This window comes from Stegodyphus dumicola, chromosome 11, assembly GCF_044657685.1.
Source record: "Stegodyphus dumicola isolate Sdum_Otavi_A_Nest chromosome 11, ASM4465768v1".
Taxonomy (NCBI): domain Eukaryota; kingdom Metazoa; phylum Arthropoda; class Arachnida; order Araneae; family Eresidae; genus Stegodyphus; species Stegodyphus dumicola.
This window is the reverse complement of record NC_140778.1, coordinates 73,819,003-73,842,726: the sequence shown is the minus strand read 5'-3', so window position 1 is coordinate 73,842,726 and position 23,724 is coordinate 73,819,003. Positions and strand designations below refer to the sequence as shown.

Below are 23,724 nucleotides of genomic sequence, written 5' to 3'. Positions count from 1 at the left end.
CAGGATATTAAAAATACTAGAAGGCCGGGCGGTCATACGAAATAACCGCTGTTCTAGATATTATAAATTGTAATTAAAATGACTTGTGCAAAGGTGTCTGCTAATTTAAACAGAATTACCCAGGGCAGTCGGCGACGACACCCCTTTGCTTACTGCCCCACGGGGTTTCCCCGATCTACTTGCTTAAATGCTTAAAGCAGAGTGCAATGAAGACAACCAGTGGCGGCATTGGCGGTGCATTTCTTAAGAACCACCGCTAGCTCAATAAATAATAGTAATTTAAATAATAAAATGTTAATTCACATGTCAAAGATCTCTTTGTACAGAACATTTCTTGTGTAGATCTTTCCATCATTTTTAAGTTCGCCTTGCAGAGGACCATCCATTATTTTTAATTTTACGTCCGTTCTTTCATGAACTCTTGAACAGGCAACATAAAGTTTACCGTGTCCAAATGCAGGCTCAGGTAAAAAAATGCCAACAAGCTTAAGCGTTTGACCCTGAGATTTATCTATGGTCATAGCAAAGGTAAGTTTTACAGGAAATTGTCTACGTCTCAATTGAAACGGCAATCCTGTGCCGTGGCAACTTCGCCCCATTGGCTAGTACAGTTACGCAAACAACCAATAAACTATCGGCGATAAACAGACACTTAAGCCGCATATATATATGGGGTGAAGTAACATCATCTTCTCCGAAACGGCTGGCTCCCGCCTTAGCGAAGCACACCGTTGGATTCCGCAGGTCCGTGGCACGCCATTTTGACCATTCGCGTCTTCTTGGGGGCTTTAATTAGCCGAGATATTAATTAAAAACTAATTTTCCCCTACGTTTTCCGTACATTTTCCACTTTCGTTTTTGGGTTTTCCTTATTAGAGGGATTTGGCTACGTGCCAAATTCTTTTTTCTCGACTATCTACGGAACGGCGCCGAATTGAAATTTCAGACGCGTATCTTTGGATTCCAAAAAATTCTCCGAATCCATCGATACCGTTCTCATCTTCATACGACTTTAATCGGCAGATATATTAATTAAAAACTGCGAAAACGTTAATTTCCGCGCTCATTTTTCCGAGTGGCAACAATAAACTAACGGCGACACACACTTTAGCCGCTTATATATATAAAGATGTGAATTCAATATCCACTTGGAAATATGCCATGTGATCAATGACACATAAATAAAACCTTTTAGTGTGCGAGGAAAATTTTCTGAGTTTCTAGTTTAATTCATAAAATGATTATTGTACGTACTACTTTTAAAAAGGACGTGTTTAAAAATGTGAACTGCGGTCCTTATCTTTAGAGTTTGTCTAGAACTAATATATGTACTGTAGTGAATAGTGTGTGAAAACTAATGTATGTGTAACAAAGAATATGCGACAACAGTTGGTAAATAACAGGAAACAGCTTTTGAATTCCCACCATATTTTTATTGATCTATTTTTCCCTTCATCATTGCTTTCATTTCACCTTTTAGGTACTCAATATGTCAGGCCTATGATTACAAAAAATTATCACATCACACGTTATTCATGGTTACATCAGTTAAACACGTATTAATTTAAATACCCTTTTTTCACATATTTCAGTGGAGTCAGTGTCATGTGTCAACTAACTATGCTGTGCCTGTAGTTCAAATTTTTCAACTTGCTGCCCTATGGGAAAAAACTGGTTTTGGAGCTGGGTCGGCTATGTCAGTTTTCCCCGTTAGCTCAGATAATCCCCCGTGGGAACAGTTCTTAAAAGATTTTTTAAACCATGTACGCTAACTGGTTTGTCCACTAATGCTTAAACCGCAGAGCTGGCTTCCGCCCCCGATATACTATCTGGGTATACTCATACGGAATTGCATGCCATTCAATTATCATACTGCATAAATCAATTAATAGGGGATTACAACTGAATATCGAAATACTTACAATGTTGTTGCATTACATATGGTGAAGAGATACATGTGCGTAGATTTACATCGAGTTACAAAGTTAATAATAGGCATTCATATGATATTGGTACAATTATATGTATAGAAATTCAAACAAAATATAGAGAAATGCTAGTAATTGCCACCTATGAGGTACAGACAGAACAGTGTAGGAGCTTTACGAGTATACATTAGTTGAGAGTTATGTACTGTGTAGGTCATGTGCTAGTGCACACCTCCATATGAAGATGATGCATTATAATGTAATTACAGTTGACAGTCAGAAGTAAGTAGCCGTGCGGTAGCTGATGTCTCTAATTAGTAAAGTTTGATGAGTCAATGTTGGCCATAGTCACTGAGATACGATGTGACTAGTCAGCAAATGTCTGTCAGTAGATGAATGCTGAATAATGCAGGGCCCAGGAACAGGAGTGCAAATTTGCAGTAAAGACCATAGTGGTCAACTTAAAAGCCCTTAGGGTTCAGTGCAGTACACACACTGGCAGACATTTGCTGGCTGGTCACAACGTATCTCAGTGACCATGGCCAACATTGACTCATCAAACCTTACTAATTAGAGACATCACCTTACTAATAACCTTACTAATTAGAGACATAGCCTTGATCTTTAGCTGGTCTTGTCTTAGTCTCTTTGTAGTTTGAAACCTTTCTGTAGTTTGTAGTAGTCTCTTTGTAGTTTACCATTGGTGCCAGTAACTGTCATTAGGCTTTTTGAGCCTGTACTGGGCTCTGAGGGTGCATGAAAAGAATAGATGGTCAGGGTCAGCTACTTCACCATATTCGCAGGTGTCATTATTTACGAATCCAAAGCGAAATTTGTACGTGAGGAATGGGCCATGCCGCAGTTGAAAACTGCATCATAAAATATGTGTGGGACTGTGTATCGGTCTTGACTTTTGGGATAAACTGAAAGATCCGACGACTCGTAGTGCCGTGATCTTATCTTTGTTGCCATGAGACAGTAATTGTTCTTGCGTCTGTCTTTTGATGAAAGAGATCGGCTTTAACCCTTTTGCCGTCCTCTCCTGTCCGTGAAAATTTGCTCCCAGCGGCCGTCTGTTTTTCGTAGTGTGTAATGTTTATTTCTCTGTACATCATAACTTTCCATACATGACTTTCGTAGTGGATGAACGTCAATCAATATTAAGTAAAATTATAAGGAAATAAAGCATAATGGGAAAATAATAATATCTCTGCTTATTTCTAACAGTAGGATAATTTGATAACATTTGATCCAGGCGGTCCACTCCCCCCACTTTGTTGTTGTAATCTTTTAGAATTTTTTTTTTTTTTTTTTTTTTTTTTTTTTTTTACAGTTCTTTTCCCTGTTCCAACATCAATCATCGTTATTATGGACTGTACTCATCAAATGTATATCCTTCTTGTCTTTCCAATTCACAACCTCATTTTTTTCTCTTTTTGTGCTGAGTAGACGTTGAAGCCATCTCATCTCTCGCTGTCTTGTATCTTATGTAAAATGGCGCGAATATTCATAAAACCCGGGGCAAATTCAATTAGAAATAGAATGCTTGATTAGTGCTACCCTCTAGGAGGTACAGAAAACGGCGCAGCTCCCGTCCTCCTAATCGACTTGATTTAATGACTTTTTAGGGGAGCGCCGAACCATAACCATAAACGAGGACATCCAGCAGCCCAGCCATGTTCCATCCTCTAGGAGGTATTAGAACAAACAAAAATAAAAACTCAAGCAAGTAAACATTTAGAAAGCGTTTTAAACGTTTGAAAGTTTTAAAATGTAGAAGAACGCTTGAGCCGCGTTACGGACGACGAAGTTAATGTGCCTTTTTCATTGACGTCAGTGGAGCAGGCTGCCTCCTTTGACGACTGTGGAAAAGTACAAAGTCGAGCAAATGTAATTAACATTTTCTTCTAATATTTGATCTAAAGAAATGTCCCTATGTTGTTCAAATTCACCCACTTTATTCTGCAAGGTAATTCTTATACTGTGTATATTATGGTACGTGCATTAAGTGTTGATATCACTAAAACGTGTGCTGAACGAATGTTTTGCACACACTTTTTAAATGTACACATAAATACAATTAAATCATTCGCAGTAAATCAATAATAGAAACTTTTATTCTTTGATGAAACAATTTACTTAACTTGTTAGGTTTTATGCATTTTTATCACACACATATATTTTCATGTCGTTTTACATATCTCCTAATTAATATTTCTTTCTTTCACTTTCTCATTTCCTGAAAACTAGTGCTGCTGTTTAGTGTTTCTTATTAAGCTTTAATTAATATTTGTTCAGATTTTTTTCCTCAGAAATTTACCTCATGTTATGTTACAAATAGGCATTATTTCAATATGTTTGGAAGATTAATATATTGAATTCGGATCTTCACTTTATTGTAATGTATACACATGATGTCATAAACTATGTCTTCAAAGTTATCCCTACTAATATGATGGTGAAAAACTGCAGTTGCTTATCATACTGTCAAGCTCAATTTTCCATCTGTTAAACTATTAACATGATCCAAGCCAGTCTGATATTTATAAAAAACATACTGAGGTAACACAGTTTAATGCATATGTAATTATTTTAGATTTGGATGTAATGTTAATGTTTATGTCAGGACAGTACAGCTATTTTGTAATTGTAAGCCTCTTCTTTTTTTAATTGCAATCTATTGGTGTGAGGAAAATATAAAATAAAATTATGTAAAGTGTCATGCACATATTTCACATAAACAGAATTTACTTTTGCTTTGGATATATTGCTATATTTATGTCAGGATAATCCAGCTATTTTAGATTCATAAGTCACATTTTTTTAGTTGCAATCTACTGGTATGCGGGAAAAGTATAAATAAAAATTATGTAATGAATGGGTGGTCAACGCCATAGATGGCACAATGTTTTTAAATTTTGAGTTATCTATTATATATTAAAGGTTATAAATACTGCATTCATATTTTTTAATACAATAAAATTCTACTGTCTCATGAAATCTCTTAGATAACTGTAAATCAACAATATAAATTCTTTCATGCAGATGTATTATTATTTAATAACTATTTAACAGGAATTAAACAATAATTGAAATTATGAATTCCTTATGTCAACTTTGTCTAAAAATATCATAATGATCATTTCCAGGTTTTTGAGTGCTTTATATTTTTCCTATTATTTGCATAACTTAGCATGCAGTCAAATGCCCACATACAAAACAAACATTCATTGGTTTTCGATACTTTACTAGTGACCAAATAATGCTCCACTTTGTCTTCACATACCTTTTCAAAAAAAAAAAAAGACATCATTAGAAGTTGCTTTATACTTTCAAATAATCAAAAACAATATTCTTTTTCAGAATTTCAGTTATTAATGTAAATGTTAATACTATTGCATTTTATATTTTCAGAAAATATAGACATACCAATGAAATATTAACCCCTTCTTCTGACAAAAATTTTAAAAAATGAAAAAACAATTTTGTTTTATTATAAAGGAAATTAAAAAAAAACATCTCTCCATCTCAAGCTCCCGCTCTCCAAAAACTGAATAAAATCTCCCATGTTATTTCACCATTTCTGATATTTTATACGAAACATTCGGCAGTATTCTGAAGTCCAGTTATAAATACTTAAGTTCTGGTAATGAAATTTCCTGTATATCATTACATATTTTGTTCACCGAAATTTCTCTTCAGTACTTTACATGTATAATAAACATTCTCTATTCGTAAAAAGCAAATTTAACTTTACTATATTCTTTTAAAATACTTCATGAGTTAATGTCTGAATAGCTCCGTGTTCTATATTCCTTGATAGCTATAACTTTTAATGGTTTATTTTTAATTTGGAATTGAATATGCATACAAAGTTTATTTTGTTTTATCCAGCAACAAATAAATTAACTTCTACAACATGTTCCACAATACGTTGTCATCTCACATGCAATTGTTTTTGTCACGTGACCAAACAAGTTACGCTATTATATATGAGTCATTTAGCATTTTCTCCACAGGGGTACTGCGAGTACATGTTAGGAACATGCATATCGGATTACGTGGAACTATCCTTGCTTATCTATCATCTTTACCAGACTTCAAGAATTGACAAATATTAATTGCATCTCTCCTACCCAATTTGGATTTCAGAAAAAACATTCTCAAATTCTTGGCATTATCAAATTAGCTTAAGTTTTAATAATAAAGAATGTGTCATTGGCTGCTTCCTCAACATTGAAAAAGGCCTCTGAAAAAGTATGGCATCCTGGAATTATCCACAAAATGATAAATTATAATTTTCTTACTTACGTCATGAAAATCATCAATAGTTCCGTCCAAAGTAGAAAATTTTCGAGTAAAATCAGGAACTCTCTCTCCTCTTAAATCAGTTCAAGCTGGTGTTCCACAAGGCTTTGTTCTTTCAACTATTCTCTGTAATATTTTTATTAATGACATGTCTAATCCTCATCGCACTCTTTTTCTCAAATCTGCAGATTACACAACTCTGTTAGCAGGTCATGCAGGCCAGACACTGCTTTTCAAATTCTTGAGAATGCACATAATGAGGTCGAAAACTGGTGCATTAAAATCAACCCTTTTGAATCTGTTGCAATTCTTTTCCACATAAAAAAAAGCTACAATTTAGAAATCAAAATATCAAAGTGCAGTTCAACAAATCAGTAAAACATCTCGGAGTGTATCTGGACAATAAATTAAAATTCGAGGAGCATGTAAATAACATTTGAATCAAAGCACAGAAAGCTTTCATGGCAGTTTATCCCTTATTAAAAATAAACTCTCACCTAAGCATTGAAAATAAAAGAGTTATTTCTCTATGTACGATGGACCCTGTCATTCTATATGCAGCTCCAGAAAGGGTTGGGACTCCAAACTGAAACCGAAAGAAGTTACAATATAGTAAGTTTCTCCACATCATCTCTGATGCCCCATGGTTTTTACGAAACAGTATCATCCATGCTGACCTTAAGATCACCAACACTGAAGAGGAGCTTTCAAAGTCTTGCGAAAAATAATTTCACAACCGTGCCCACGTCTAACTTACCTGAAACTTTGGAGATTTTAAATTCCGACCAAACAGATATGCAGAAGTACAAACGACCTTGCACTGTACATCGTAACTCACCTGAAGTCTGAATGACTACCCTGAATTTTCAACTTTTCTCCACACTCACTTAGCACAACACAAAGTTCTCACCTCCGGTCAGATTCAGAGTTCGAGGTCCACTTTTTCTCTGGTTTGTATCATATTTTTACTTACGGATATTTAAACACGCTTCTTCGTACAACTAATTATCCAAGATTCTTTTATTTCTGCCTTATGTTTTTGAAAATAATGCAAAGTCTTACTATCGGAAATTTTTTATATCATTCTCAACTGCAATTTTAAATTTAAGCAATGACTACAGTTTATCCTCTCATAATGATTTTTATGATTAATCTTCGGCTTTTAGGTGACTTTATACTTAATTCCTTTTATCTCCAGCTCAATTTTTCAAGATGATCTTATTAAAGCCACAAGGCTGATACGCGACACACAACTAAGGTAATGGTAATGGTATCGCTGCTTGCACACTGATGCATAGGTTCAGCATGCCCTCTTTTTTTAGCAATTGCGACTCCAGTATTGTGCTTTATTTTAATTTTGGTTGTCTTTTGGTGATGCAATCTCTAATTAACGTGTAAACTGCATGTTTATTTTCCCTTTTCACATTCGTACCTTTTCTTTTAGCATTTTTTGCTTATTTTTTCATTTATTTTCACAAAATAATTTACAATTTGTGCATACATCTTACATTGCTACAATCAGAAGTCTTTAGATCATATTCTGAAAAAATAAAAAACTGGGGAGAGGGGGGGGGGAGAATATGTGAGTAAATACAGTATATATATCTTGGTAACTGCCTAAGTCATCTGTGCTTCAATCTGGCCCTGCCCTTCTTATAAAATAAAATTCGCATGTGAGAAATGTGTGTTATTATTTGTTTAAAAGGGCATATTGTAAGCTGCTATTGGAAAGAAAAAATACATTTCAAGTTACTTGTGTTAAATATAAAAGAAAGAAATTTAAAGCCCTTTGAAATGAAAAGACCTTTGTTTAATTCATGTCAACAATTACTTCTATCCATCCAGTGGAGAGCTATGAAGATTTGATCAGAGGATTCAGGCATTATCCTATAAAGACAAAATGTCTTTTCTAATAATATATTTTACTTTTCACAGCAACAGAAAAATAAACCAATCAGCATGCAAGAATAGAAAACATTTTAAAATTAAAACAAATCACATAATATTAGAGACTATAAGTTATGTTTGATAATAATCATCAATGCCCAGTCTTAAAAATTTCCAACTTACAAGTTAATTAAAAAAACACTTATATTGATCATTCAATGCAAAATGCTTGCATAGACCTCGATGAATTCTCCATATAGCAAGTGTATAAACTGCATGCCCTCATGTTCCAAAAACACAGTGGTTTTGGCTGTGAATTTGAGATAAATAGGAATAAGTTTATCAAAAAAAATTTACAAAATAATTCTTTTTATGCACATTTCTCTACCAAATCTTCAAATTATAAACAATGTGGTCCGAGTTTCGATTTGGGTAGTAAAGTTGTTTTTTGAGGTTTGCATTTTTAAGAGGTAACACTGTGATAAATCTGAACACTACTGGTATACGTAAAATGACAGTTTCATTGGAATGCACTCTATTGCCTATTTGGGAATAAAAGTTTTCTTTGCAATGCGTGTTGACTTACATTTCTTCATTTATTTTCTAAAAGATTTTGAGTTAAAGAAAAAAACAACTTTTTTAAAATTAATTATTTATAACTCACTCATATGAAAAATGTATTACATAACTGTATTCTTAAAGAACAATACATATTTTTCCGATTTTAGCTTACGTCTGCTAAAATCAAACAACGGTTATAAAAGGAGGTGGAAACAAAAAGAATATGTTTGCTTTTTCTGTCTGAAAGAAGAATGCTCAACTACACAGTACACTAATTTCAAATTTATATTTTATTGGGACTTACTTTCCTGAATACAGGACAGAGAGGAAAAAAAAATATTTATTTACATTTACATGTAACCATGCGAATCGCATATAAAATGTGAAACTCTTAATTTACTTCAAACATTTCTTTCCATTAAAAACATGTCTTATTATTTTTTAAATGGTTTAAATATGGATTTGCGGCTCTCGAACATTCATGAAATCCACCATGAGGCTGTTGTCGTCATAAAGTTTGGCCACCCCAGGTATATATAGTAAGTTATTTGCACATGCAAGTATGTTAAAGGCACATATTGCTTTCCGCACAGGTACAAAACAACATGAGTGTGTTCGTGCCATTTATACTCAAAAGTCATATTAAATCTTTATCACACATGAACAAGTTGTATGTGATGAATTATTTGCATCATTAAAATAAAATTATTTACACACACTGGGGGCAACTTACATGAATGCAATGTTTGTAAATCATCCGCACACACAAGTGCATTAAAGAGACAAATACTTATCCAGCAACAATGAGAAATGACATGAATGTGATATTTGTAACTAGATATTCACAGTTAAATGTGTGTTAGAAACACACATATTTTTACCCACACTGTTGAGAAACTATAAACATGTGCTAAATATAGCAGTTCATTTAAATTCAAAGGTTATTTAGCAATACATGTGCTTATTTAATCTCATGAAAAAGTTATATACAATAAATCATTTTCATGCATGAGCAAATTAGCTAAGGAGTTTATTAAAAAATGCTGCGTTTGCAAGGAGATATCTCATATTTAATCTTCAAATGTTTCATGCTGCATGACTTCAGTTCTTGTGAAACTTTAGCTGAACCACGCTTCACCATAATGCCATTTCTAATCACCATAATGCCATTTCTTGCAAACTGTAAATACAAATAAGAAAATATCTAGAATTACAAAATAAGCTTACTTTTAAGTTCTGAAATATTATTTGAATTTTCAAAACTGAACACAATGTAAAGCCAACAATAAAGTCGAGAAATTATCCAAATTGGTGTACAAATATTTTTAATTCATTTTTTAAATCTGGAACACAACACAATATAAATCTGATTTAAACTTATCAAAAACACAAAACTGTAATTAAACTTTATTAAGGTTCACTAGAAACTATGAAATTATGCATTGTATGGATATTTACCTAAATGATAAGTGGAATTTGGTTGGAAATTAAGAATACAGATTTGTAAATAGATAAAAAATAACTAGAACAAAAAAAAAAAAAAAAAAAAAAGAAGTTGAAAAGAAGTATTTAAAAAAGACTGATGAATAACATTTTGAATAACTCTAGAGTTCCATTTAATTAAATGAAATTTAAAAAAAAATTGTGTACGTATTTTCATTTAAAATGAAATTACATTGAATTACCTAAACTAATATACCTCATCATATTATTTATTTAAATATGATTTATAATGTAAAATGACACTTTCCTTATAATCAAATAATTATAAATACAGTACAAAGTGTTTAATCCGGGAGTCCATAATCCGGAATGATCTATAATCTGGACCTCAAAGCTACAAACTTTCTGCACATGCTTGGCGTTTATGCATGCGCATAATACGTTTACACATGCACGTTTAATGTATAACGGACAGTATAAGCTAGGCTAAAATGATCTAATTATCTATTTCAGTTAATGTTGCAGATTGTGTTGCTCCTTAATCTTCTAAATGGATCCGGCTTATTATTTTTTGCAGACTATTAGAGCAGTTTTATAAAAAGTAAGCTTGAACTTTCGATTATGTCAAAGAGTTTCCGACTCTGAAGCTGCCAAAGGATCTACAAAGCGAAAGCATGTTTCGATGTCCATCAAACAAAAAATGGATAAAGGCATGAAGAAAGTGACAGAGAGGTTAGTGAAAACGAAAAAATTTCGACTGACAAGTTAGTCGGTATTCTCGGCACAGCAATTACAGGACTTGAACAGCGGAACTTTGCAACTGAACAAGAAATTTTGTCTGTTTATAGAATTAAAGAGAAAGTATTAGCACATAAAACGAAGCAACTTAAACAACTTACATTGAAAGAAATGTTTAATAAAGTAAAGAAATAACTATTAAGGGTTTTTTTTTTTTTTTTTTTTTTTTTTTTTTTTTTTTTTTTAAATTTTGATACCCTTTAGATCATAATTGCTTTTTATTTCATAAATTACAGTTTCATATTTTGGTACTTTTCAGTTTCGCTTGCACAAAACTCTCCAAGCAGACTTTGTTGCCAACATCATACAGTACACACATAAAAAATGTTAAAAAATGTTAATTCTAAGAATTTTTTATTTTGAAGGCATAAATATTTTAATATGGTTTAACATTTTGTAAAAATACATTAATTTAAGAATTTACTATGCTTTCATGGTTCTACATCCTGATTTGCCGGTTTAAATCGCGTGACCCCAAGTGTGACCATCTCACGTAAACTGCGCTACAAAAATCTAATTCTCTCAGCAGTTATCTACATTAATTTCAACTTAAATCTTAATTTGGAATACAAGTTTAAATGCAAGAATTATTTCAATTTGTACAAATAGCTTACTCAGAAAATATGTAAACCGCAGTGCTTTACTTCGCTAGTGCATTCTCATTAGAATTTATGAATTTAACAATTGATTTTGCCTTTTCTATATTTTTGCCTTAGGGTGTGCAGTGTGATTGCATTCTAATTGACTTAATTACCATGAATGGTCTTAGGGCATAAAATTTAACTATCTTGTAATAATTCTACATAATTGTATGCCAGTATTGAAAGAAATAATCAATCGGATAAGAAATGGCTGCGACTTGTTTTGAAAATGAGGCGTAAAAGGTTATCAGCGAAGATATTCCGTTTGGCATCAGTTGTACCATTATTGGCGACTTTATCTATTGCGCCGGCAAAACGGAAACGTACCCCTATTTTTAATTGTATAATTTTTGCATGCCATCTTACCAGATTTAAATTGATGATCTATCATCCGGAAAAACCCCTAGTCCAGAATCGCTGAAGTCCCGACGAGTCCGGATTACGGAATTTGTACTGTATAATAGTAAATAACTATCTAAGATTGATGTTTTAATTTAGATGAAAGGTTAATTTCATATAATATTTTTTATTATTATAATTTATATAGAAAAGGCTAAACATGACTGAAAGGAAGCGTAAGAGTAAATAACTATTCCAGATCATTATTATAATTTATATAAAAATTGCTAAACATAACTGAATGGATGCCTGCATCGCTATTTCGCTACCCAGTTATCGCTAAAGCATAATTTCATCTCGTTGGTTGTTCAAACATAATTTTCTATAATGAATAATGCTTTTTCTTTGAAAAAATTCTCGGTAAAGTACAGAATCGCCAACTTATTTGTTTGCTGCTTTTTACAAGGGTCAAAACAATTGCATTTTTGTCAATTTTCTTTTACTTTTTAAGTGAAGATAGGTCGATGTGTACATAGATAAAGTCAAGTTTGTGTGCCCAGTGCCATTTTTCAGCAATTCTGGGATTTTTGTTTTTAAGTGAAAATAGGTCGCCGTGTACATGGATACTGAGTATGTGCAATTCTTAAAAACGTGTCAAGCAGTGGGTGATTCTGCACTTCACCCAAAATTTTATTGCAGACTTTTCATCATGGGCATTTCCCATATTGTTAAATCCATAGGATATCAAAAAAGGATTTAAAAATTAAACTAGTATTTCAATGGCATCTTAAGAAATACAGAACTATATAAGCTTACGCAATCTGAAATCAGTGCGTACGCTAGATTACGCGAGCTGTTAAATGGGCGCATTTGCGCTGCAATTCTTTAACAGAATTATAATTCAAAACGGAACAATACCAAAAATTCTTTTGTACAGATAGCTCTCCATGTAATAAGATTAGAACTATTTTTGCAACTTTCGGTATAGGTGTCTAATGAAGAGAAAGTAAAGAGAACATAAACATGGGTAAAAGTATATTTACGGGTAACCTCTTGACAAAAACTGCAATTTTTGCCGGTACATGGAGACCAAGTTTGTGCGAATCTTTGACTTGTTATTTTGGCTTTGTGTAGCGCCAAAAATTATTTTAGCACCAAAAATCGCTGCTACACAAAGACAAAATAACAAGTCGAAGAATTGCACGAACTCAGTATCCATGTACATATTAACCTATTTTCACTTAAAAAAATATCAGAGAATCTCAAACTTGGCATTGTGTACTCTCTTGGCTTGGCAATAAATGAAACAAAAACTTTATGATAATACATGGGGTACCCTTCAGTCTACACTAACCTAAACATGTTAAGAGACCAACTTTCAGAATAAAAAATAAAAAATTCAAATAATTTTGTTTTCAATGTCCTTAAAAAAATTCTCCAAAAATAAGATATTCATCAAAAATTTCTCACAAAATATGACCATTAAATGATAATGCCAACAAGACTTAAATCATTTTGTCACATATTTTAGAAATCGTATGCCTTTAAATCCTGAGTATGTGAGTTAATCGAAAAGGCACCCCTACAAACTCTGTGCGAGCAAACAGATGCAAGACTTGTGAATTTTGAAAAGAAAAGAAATCAGAAAAGTGTAAAGTGAATTTTACAGAGAAAACTGATACACATTTAAATGTACAGAAATAATTACACAGTATACAGTTCTCACGAAAAAAATATTAAAGATGAGAAATGAAACTAATCTTAAAATAATTTCAACAATACTTTTACCTTTGCTCAGTACTTCCAAAACCTCCATACTTTCCGAAGCTCCTAGCAAAAAAGCTACTGCCTATGACATTTATTAAATTGTTTATTTTTTTTAACATGTGTGCTTTATAGCATTTATTATTTTATTTTATTTTTCAGAGACAAACTATTCCTAACTTCTTAAAATGGAAAACAATTTCATCTTATAATATGATAGCAGAAAATACAACTGAATTACTTTAGCTTTCTTTATCTATTACATGAAAAATTATAAAAGTTTTCAAAATAAATATCTATCATGCTTCGATTTCTTACATGCAGAGATATGACGCTACACAAATTTCTTCTTATACACACTACACACCTGGTGTCACTGATCTTAATATGTCCAAGATTTGACTGAAAATGTCGGAGATTTCATTTCACTTTTCTAACAATGCAATGGAACGCTTCACTTATTTTGTAAATTTTATACACTGACACATTTGATACTCGAGCCCAACAGGCATGGTCTTTAATACTTGTTCAGGATGAGTGGAAATATCTAATATAGTTTTCATGACAGGTACCAAGAATGGTATTACTATCTGTAATGGCATGGTTGTAATACGTAACTGTGTGAAATTCAGAAACAGTTTAAAGCAAAACACAGGGTTGCCACTCAAACAGGAGAATGAAATTCCCTGACTTTTCCAGGTGTGTTTCAAGAAAATTCCGGTCTATCCGCGTAATGTACGTTGGCTGTGCTAAGAGGTAAATTAATTATGGTATTACTTGTATTGTGTAGCAAATTCACTTAATTATTCAATGAATCCCAGAGGACATTTATTCTTAATTATTCTTGGTATACTTTGTTTGATAATTTTGTTTAGTTTTCCACTTAAGAAACTTAATAAAATTTAAGATATATACATTGGATAACAAATGTATGTTTTATTTAATTATTACTCATGATCATCACCAGTTCAACACGAGGCTAATCCGGTCCTTATAAATCACAACGCAATGCTAAATAGTTAGGCTACATTTTAGTTAAATTTAATTTGCGTGAGGTATGTTCTTAAAAGGCACCTTAACACTTGAAAACACAAATATAATTATAATAGTTGTTGTTTTCTCCACTGAAGATTGAGATTAGAATCTTCCCAATCTGGAATAAAATAAGGCTTTTTTTGCAGACATTCTGCAGCTAAACGAAAGAAAGAAATCTATTTTAATAAATTGAGGTATTTTATATTTATTTCGCAGCATACATAATGAAAAAATATGTGCATTAAATTTCGTGATGGTATGTCATCATACTGCTATAATTAATTTCAGGATTATGCCAGAGAAAATTTCCTGAAATTTGGAAATATTATTTACTAATAATAAATAAATTTAGAGGGAAGAAGCAACATTAAATTATATGAATAACATAAAAATAAAGATAATTACTTAAAAATTGAATTAGAATAATCAACGATATTTTAGCGAATATAGTTACATGGCTAGCCTAGATGACTGATTACTATTTTTTTTTATTTTACTGCAAAATGGCAAGGTATTTATTAAAAAGAAAAAAAAAAGGTTTAAAAAGATTTTGCGGTAAAATTCTAGTATACGGTAAGGCTTTGGCACGATTTTAAAAATTGTCGCCAAGACCAAAATGACCCGTTTACTGCGCATCATGATGTCGCCAAATCCCATTATTATTCTAACCAAAGAACGTCTATGTAAAGAAGAAACGGTTCCATACAAGTAAAATGCTATTACGCCGCTAGAATGCGGAGGGAAAATTTGCCAAGGGATTTGGCGACGGAACCTGGCGGCCAGAATTTTCCTCTCCGCGACGTGTACAGGAAATTGAGGAACACGTGTTAAGAAGAAACGCTCTTTGACAAAAAAACTACGAAAATCCGTTTTTAAATTATTGCGAAAAATCCAAGAAGAAACATTTTATCAAAGGACGTTTCTTCTCGGATTTTTCGCAATAATTTTAAAAACGGATTTTCGTAGTTTTTTTTTTTTTTCCTTGAAAATAACTAATCCATGAATTAATTTACTTGCGCCAAAAAATATTTTCATTTCCTTTAGAGTTTAACCACTTGCGCTAAGACTAAACTTCACCGTTGCGGTGCCGTGCGCTAAGCGGTAAAGTGTCTCATTTACGCCGCTCCGCATCTGCGAGTGCAATCCAGAGCTGTAACTCGAGAAATAAACAATGTCGTTGTTAGGCGACGTGTGCACCATGTTATTTTCATTTTTGCGATAAATGCTTATCGCAAAAATGCGTGTGACGTGGTGTTCACGTCGCTCGCGGTTTGAGACAAAAGCATCTTGACGTGCGTGTGCGTGGCACGTCTTTTTAGCGCAAGTGGTTAAAGAAATTTTAAACGATATTCATTTTATGAACTCTTGATAACGTGACCTTCGAACTTCGACACCGGTTTCGAGCTTTGGCGACAGATATATCAGACATGCACAGCTGTTTCCCTCTATGATGGAATGGAGCCACGTCTGTTGCAGAGAGGTTTTCCTTCTTTACAATACATATTCTTTGATTCTAACCTTCATGATACCATATACTAGGATTAAACCCATTTTGTTTTATACGAGAACAGGTACTTTCTTTAGTTCATGCACTGCACATGCTATTCTCGAGAATACTGGAAACCAAAAGTTGTGGGAAAGTTGCTTTGCCTTTCTAAAAGACAATCAAATTGGAGCTGCGAAAATTGGCTCTATGCCAGCTACTCGAATGACACTCACGTGATACATAATTCGCCAAAAAAGTTATCTCTTCCGACGTCGGCGCAAAAATTGCTTTTTTTGGCGGGATCGTTGTATGAACTTCCCTGACTTTTCCAGATTTTGACAAAAATACTTAAATTCCCTGACTTTTCCCTAAATATTTTGGTCAATTTTCGAATTCCCGGTTCTCCAGGTAGCGTGGCAACCCTGAAAACACAAATAATTTACAGCATATATATTGGATGAAACATTTAGCCACCATTTAGAATTTCAGTTTTTGAAGTTCTTATCCAGACTTCATTATGCAGCAGATATAAACATTGAACACTTATCATGTAAAAATATATTGAATATTTCATCTTGTGGAAAAAAATAAATGGTTTATAATTTATTTTCATCAAATGTGAATTTCTGTTTCTTCTACAGGTTCACTAGTATGCTTTACACTATTCAGATTTTCCTATCTGATTTCTAAGAATTTTGCTATATGAATATTCTGTCAACCTGTGAAAAAATTCTAGACATGACCTCAAATGAGATTTTCTAGCTACAGAGACAAGTGCTTACTGCAAAAGCAAGTAAAAGTTGTTTCTAACATATGTTCAAAACACTGGAGGCCACTCTTCTGCGCAGATAACATATACATTTTTGTCATCGCACTAAATGGCTCGTTACACACGTAACATTTATCTCTTATGCTTATATCCATATTTAAATCCTCTTCGTGAAAACGAATGAACATTTATGCACTACATAAGACTTCTCGATACAAGTGACAACAGCGGTAACCCCATTTGGTTACATCATTCAGAAAGCATACAGGAGCTTTGCAGGAGGAAGTCACTAGTGCGGAACGTTCACGATCTGGGCACCACTTTTAGTTCTTTGAGGGAGGAACATAACACTTACCCACTCTCATAAATTCATACCATACCCTGGAGAATAAGCCTTTGACATACAATTGGGGGCATTTCTTTCCTTAAAAGTCTTAACCTCTGTGCAAAGCTTAAGTGCAAGGGAAAGACAGGCCTACATTCAGAAGTTAGAATTGATTTTTAAGGCATCTTTTACGATTAACGGTGCACTCTGGTTGAAATTATAACTTATCACGAAAACTGAGAAGTACCAGAGCCGGGCTCCAGTGCAATTTTAGCTCTGGGGCTCCTGGTTAAAAACCTATCCCAGCAGAACAATTTTTTCGATTTTTCAAATGTTGACGAGCATTGTATGGGAAAGAGTAATTGCAAGTCTGATATAAAGGTGACCATGAGTCGATGTTGACGACAAGAGTTCTAAAAATAAGCACCGAGTAGGCAAGCAAATTCACTTTCGAGAGATAGCTGTAACCGAGTGTGTAGCTGGATGGAGAGCTTGGGGAAAAGTAGCAAACCTGGTGCCATTTATTGGCCATTTCAGGAGGTGCTGAAACTGAGGAGTCAGAGCAGTCATGTGCAAAGGAGGAAGAAGGTGGTAGGTGGGCGAGAGATTCTCAGTGTGCAGGGGGGCTCTTTTCATTGCCATGCAATTTTGAAGGGGAAGCCGAAAGCAAGGGGAGGAGTTAGTCTAAGACATGGGAGTTAATAGAAGTTTAATTAAAATGAAGAAGAGTTGCAGTTAGGAGATATCATCTGAATTAGTTAATTGTTGGGATATTAAGTTAATTAGAATTTGAGTTATTAGCCTGTAAGAGGATTAGGAAGATTATGTAGATTTTTTCAATAACAGTTTGAGCGTTTCTTAATTTGTTTAATTTTTGGTTGATGAGCTTTGTTAGCTTAGATAAGAGAATACTGAAAATTGTTTCAAGTTCTTTTATAGCATTAAAAAATTCTATGAAGGCTGATGGGGAGTTTTTGGAGGTTTTCGGTTTTGACTGAGTTCAAGAGTGGGATAAGGTTGATTTGGAGTTTTTTCTATCTGCTGTGGTCCAGAATTTTGATGTTTATTGAGTAGTACCTCATAGTAGGATTTTTTTTTTTTTTTTTTTTTTTTTTTTTTTTTTTTTTTGCTGATTTGCACTAATAGTTTTGGGTTTGGGGAATTTTAAGGAAGCACGATAAGAAGCAGAGTGAGAATTACTGCTGTTTACACAGATGGGATTTTCTAAGAAACCTGCTTTTGGGCATAGTGAAGTTTTGTGTTCTCCTGCACACTTGACACAACATGGGGCTAGGAAACAGTTTTTGGAAGTGATGCCATTTTTGGCACTGTGAAATGAGGTTTTTGTTTATGTACCTTTGAATTTCAACTATGAATAGTGAGAAATGTGTAATGTCATATAGAGAGCCAATATTGGGTGTAGGAAGAAGTTGAACTTGACATAAAGGCATGGGTTGTTGTGTACATAAACATGTCATTTGTACTACTTGCCAACCTATGACACTCAAAAATCAGGAGATTTTTTTAAGAAATCGGGAGATTTTTCACAATGTTAAAAAGACTTTTTAAATGAGGAAAATATAGTTTTTAATAATGAATTAACTTTAAATAGTAACTAATTCTTAAATGCAAGCAACACAAAAATACCTTACACATAAAAAACATTTTTATTACTTGCATCGTTTAAGAAAACAAAACAAAACAAAACAAAAAAAAAAAAAAAAAACCTTTAATCAGTTTTTGTACAAATGGTATAAACAGTGGCAGATTTTGCTTTCTTTAAGAAAGAAACTTCATAATTTTGTTCATAGCAATTGCCACGTAGGCCTGCTTTCACTAATAAAAGTTTTCTAATGTGTCGTCACTAATATTAGATCTACATTTAGTCCTCGTTTTCGCAACAACACTGAAAATCCTCTCACACTCTGCATTACTATGGGGAACTGTCAAGATGGCCAACATAATTCTAGACAGTTCTCTATATTTTAAAATTCCATCAGCATCTTTCAGTTCTCCAATTAAACTCCACTGGGTGTCAATCCTAGCTGATTTTATAACTTCATCCAAGTTTTCTAATTGTAAACTGTTATTATGCAGCTGCTGGACTGTTGGACACTGCATAATAGCAGTTTCAATTTTTCCTCCTTTTTAGAACTCCTTTCAAGATTATAATAAATATCAACAATGTGTTCATCCACATTTATTGGTAAAGAAGCTACTCCTTTTTCAGCTGCTAAATTTAAGAGGTGACAGGTGCACCTCATAATCTGCAAATCTGAATTTTTCTTTCTGAAGATGCCTGCAACACCAGTCTTCAAGCCTACCAATACTGGTGCATTATCGGCACCTAGTGCTAAGCAATTATCCAGAGGGACTGCATTTTCTTTTAAAGTTTTAATAATTAGCTGTGCTATATTAAAGCCTGTCAAATGTCCTTCCAAAGTGGGGACAGAAAGTAAACTGCACTCAATTTCTGAAGACTCTGGATTAAAAAAAGAAACAACAATTGGATACAGTTTTGAATCGGTATTATTGCTTCCTGTTTTAATGCGATCAATAACTGAAGATTTATTTTTCAAATCCATTTCTTTAACAATTGCACCTCTTTTGGTTCTTGCACTTAAGTATTTCTTAGTGATTTCACTACCAGGAAACATTTTTCTAAATAAAGCTGCAGCGTGATCCGATGCATTCAGTGGCAGGTTGTGCTCCAGTAAAAAGGCAGAGAACAGACATTCTGCATTCATAACTTTTTGGTTTTTTATTTCCGAAGAAAATTTCCCCCCCCTCTCCAAAAAAGCTCATGTTGCTCTTGTGTTTTTGTGTACGCACATGTCTGAGACCATCCGCCCTTCCACCACGCAAAATCGAAAAATCGCAACGACAGGCGGTACACATCGCAAATTTATTACATTTCCTTGAGGAAATAATGGAAGGAAAGTCAACTGTGTACGATTTTTGAAACGTAAACGAGTATTTCACCTTTCTCGCAGACATAACAAAAGATGATAATTTCTAAAACTATTTCCCAAAGGCACGTGTACTCACACAACTCAGGACAAAATTACTGAAATAACTAAAGAGCATCCAAATAACAGCTTGTTTTGTCCTCATTGGCTAATATATGCCAGATGACACGCAGTGGAGCACGATGCCCATTGGAGAACTGGAGAAGGACGTTTCTGGATACGTATATGCTATCACTCACAAAGCAGAAGTTATCTAATTCGCAAGGTTTTGTTTTAGGTATAATTTAGAGAAAATTCATTTGCTTCGGAAGTCCAAAATCACTTTTTTTGTTCATATAACAAAGTATTAAGCCAAGTTCCATAAAAATCGTGAGAAATTTTAAGAATAAGAAAAAGTCGGGAGAAATATATTGTAAATCGGGTTGGCGGGAGAGCGGTCGAAAATCGGGAGTCTCCCGCCTAAATCGGGAGAGTTGGCAAGTCTGTACGTTATATCCTTGTTCAGTTAGAATGTCACTAATTTTTGTGGTGTCCATGTCAATAGGTAATCCTCGTATTACGACTTTAATTGTTTTTTTGTGTAGTGCATTCATGAGGTAGTGTTTTTAAGATATGTAGTGAGAGTTCTATGATCATCGGAAGTGTTTGAAAAGATTTTAAGAAATTCACCGCTGAATGATTTTTAAGATAAGTAGTGAGAGTTCTGTGATCATCGGAAGTGTTTGAAAAGATTTTAAGAAATTCACCGCTACTTTTGCTGTAAAATTTAGAAGAGGATTCAGGGGCAAGTTGCTTCAGATATACATTTTGTTTGATGTTGCTTGGGAGTTTTACCATAATAGGAGGTACAGAATTTTTTTTTAGTGGAAGAGTAGTTTGATCCTCAGGAGCTTTAGGAAGATTATTTTGAGTATTATCGTTATCCTGATGATATTTTGCATTGTCCGCATTTAAGGTATGAAATTTATTGCTAGTAGTTATGAGATTTTTTTACGTGTTCTTTTTTTCCTATTCAGGCTACTTGAGTGGGTTTAATGAATCCATCATTTTGAGTTGAGTTATTATCAGAAAGATCAGAGTTATCTAATATTTTCCTTTTTAGATGTTGCAAGTTAACATTACTAGCCGATTTAGAGGGAAAGGGTTTAGTACACTGAGAAATTAAAATATCTTGCTTACCTATTAGGTAGTCCTTCTGCAGCGTGTCTTCTCGTAACATCTTTGCAAGTGACTTGGTGTATTTATCCAGTTCAGTAACAGGTCTAGTAGTGTCAAGTTGTTTTTTCGTACCCTTGATTGTGTTAATTTTCGATTCCAATACCTAGATTTCCAAATTTAGTTTTTCAATCAGCAGAAGGTCCATATTCAGTAGCGGTCATTGTATCATCACTGAAGTCATCCATAGCCACACTCCAGTTGGAAAAGCTTTTACCCAGAGGAAGAACACCGTGGTTCGACTTAGGATCATGGCTCGCCATGAGAGCGGCGGAAGAGAGCGTAACCTTCACCCATGGAGGCTTAAGGCAAATCTCCAGAAATTCTCATCCGATTCGCAAGGTTTTGCTTTAGATATAATGTAGAGAAAATTCAATTCATGGAGGTAGGAAAGGAAGGAGGGGCCATCCGGCGCTAGAAGTGAAGCACTGCTTTGAAGCTTGGGTCTTGGGTCACCAGATGGTGTTCTTTGTTTACATTCAGAAGCTTGTTTGACACGGTTCTGATAGTATTTCGACAGACGACAGTTCCATACAAATCAAAAAACGGGACAATTCCGCATAAAAGAAACATTCCTAGTATGATGGATAATAACAATTTGTATAGTTTAGCGACATTTAAGCAAAAATCACATCTTGGTTATTTTTCGATAACTAACAACAGTGATTTTGATTATGAATTTGTTTTATAAAATTCTAAGCTGTTGAACTACAAAAATTAAGATTTTAAGATAAATGTTATGCTTAAAGAATGAAAAATACCTTACGGTACATTTAAAATTGTATACGTCTTTCGATACCCTTGATAGAGTATTCGCTACTTTTATTTTATTTTGCAAATGCCAAAATGTTTTAAATAAAACACATTTTTTTCACATCCAAATATTATTGTAACATGTACCTTTTAAATTTTTAGAGGAGAGGCTTTACTGCTGCTCATTTAAACTCATCGTTTTAATTTTATATATCTTATTTGTAATTCGGCACATAGGTCAGATTAAGTTTTTATTAAATAGAGTAACACATGCAAGGGTTATCTGCCTAAAGAGAGAGATGCCATCGCGGAGGAATTTTGAAGAAAAACTGACCTTTGAGTGGGTATTAAAGATAATGCATATCATTTTCATTCAAGTTTATTCATATATATTATGTAAAACTTTCAGGTGTATGCTAAATTAGTGTAAATTACTTTACATGAAAAATATAGTGAATGCACAGAAATTAAAGATTTGCACATGCCAGAAATGAAAAATAGGAAATATGTATGGGTATTTATGCATGTGCTTGCAAAAAGCATGTATCTGCCTTTGACAAAATACATAAATATTCATTAAATTATTTATAAATGTATTTGAAATGAAGAATTTATTCACTTATAAACAACTGTAAAAGTACAGTGAAGAAATCTAATTATTTAATGTATCTAATTTATAATGATTATAAATGTTATCTGAATATATAATAATCTTAATATTGAATTGTAAACATAAATTGAAATCCTGTTGACAAATATGTTATAAAACGATTTAAGCAAGAATTGTAAAGCAATCTGTTAAAAGGTATTGTAAAGCAAATGCTATGGGATGCGCACTTAAGAACATAATAAAGAGTTTTGGAATATGTATTGTTGAAATGAAGGGTAAATAAAATCTGATAAGTATAATTAAAAAAATTATTCCCCTTACATTTTATATTAACTCAGTTACAAGTTTTAAATAATACTTAAAAAAAATAAAATAAATAAATAAAAAAAAAAAAACTTATTTTATTCCCTTTCAGAAATGTTCAGAGAAAGTTAAGTACTATTTAAAGTATTTCCCTAATTCCTAATAATTCTATAATTTAAAATGAACCGAATAGAGCATTAATTATAAATGGACTTACAGATTTGGATTTAAAAGATGCCTCAAAAGCCAAAAAATCATGTCATATTTCAGAAAGTATTTTAGGAAAAAGCTCTATAAATAGAAAAGAAATAATGCATAATTTTAATATTAATAATACAATAAACTTTGATCTTAATTTTTGTACCTTAACCGAATAAAATCGAATTACCTTAAGTTTTTTTCCTAATGTAATTAACGAAAACTTGAAAAAATATTTCATTCAAATTAAACCATTCTGAGAAAAATGTCCTGTGAAAATGCATTTAATTCCGTTCAGAATGAAATGTTGTTTAAAAATATGTTGTTTTTATATACTTAGGACTCTGAAGTGCTGTAGAAAAAGAAAATATATACATTTATATGTATATTTA

At 33.1% G+C, this 23,724-nt stretch overlaps 1 long non-coding RNA gene across 1 annotated transcript; it reads right to left on the bottom strand.

The window, feature by feature from the left end:
- Nucleotides 1-8,024: 8,024 nt before the first annotated feature.
- Nucleotides 8,025-21,961, bottom strand: LOC146994108 (uncharacterized). The gene is made up of 2 exons (XR_015044012.1): nucleotides 21,433-21,961; nucleotides 8,025-8,123 (listed from the first exon to the last, which is right to left on the bottom strand). It is a non-coding gene; the product is annotated as an uncharacterized LOC146994108 (long non-coding RNA).
- Nucleotides 21,962-23,724: the final 1,763 nt, after the last annotated feature.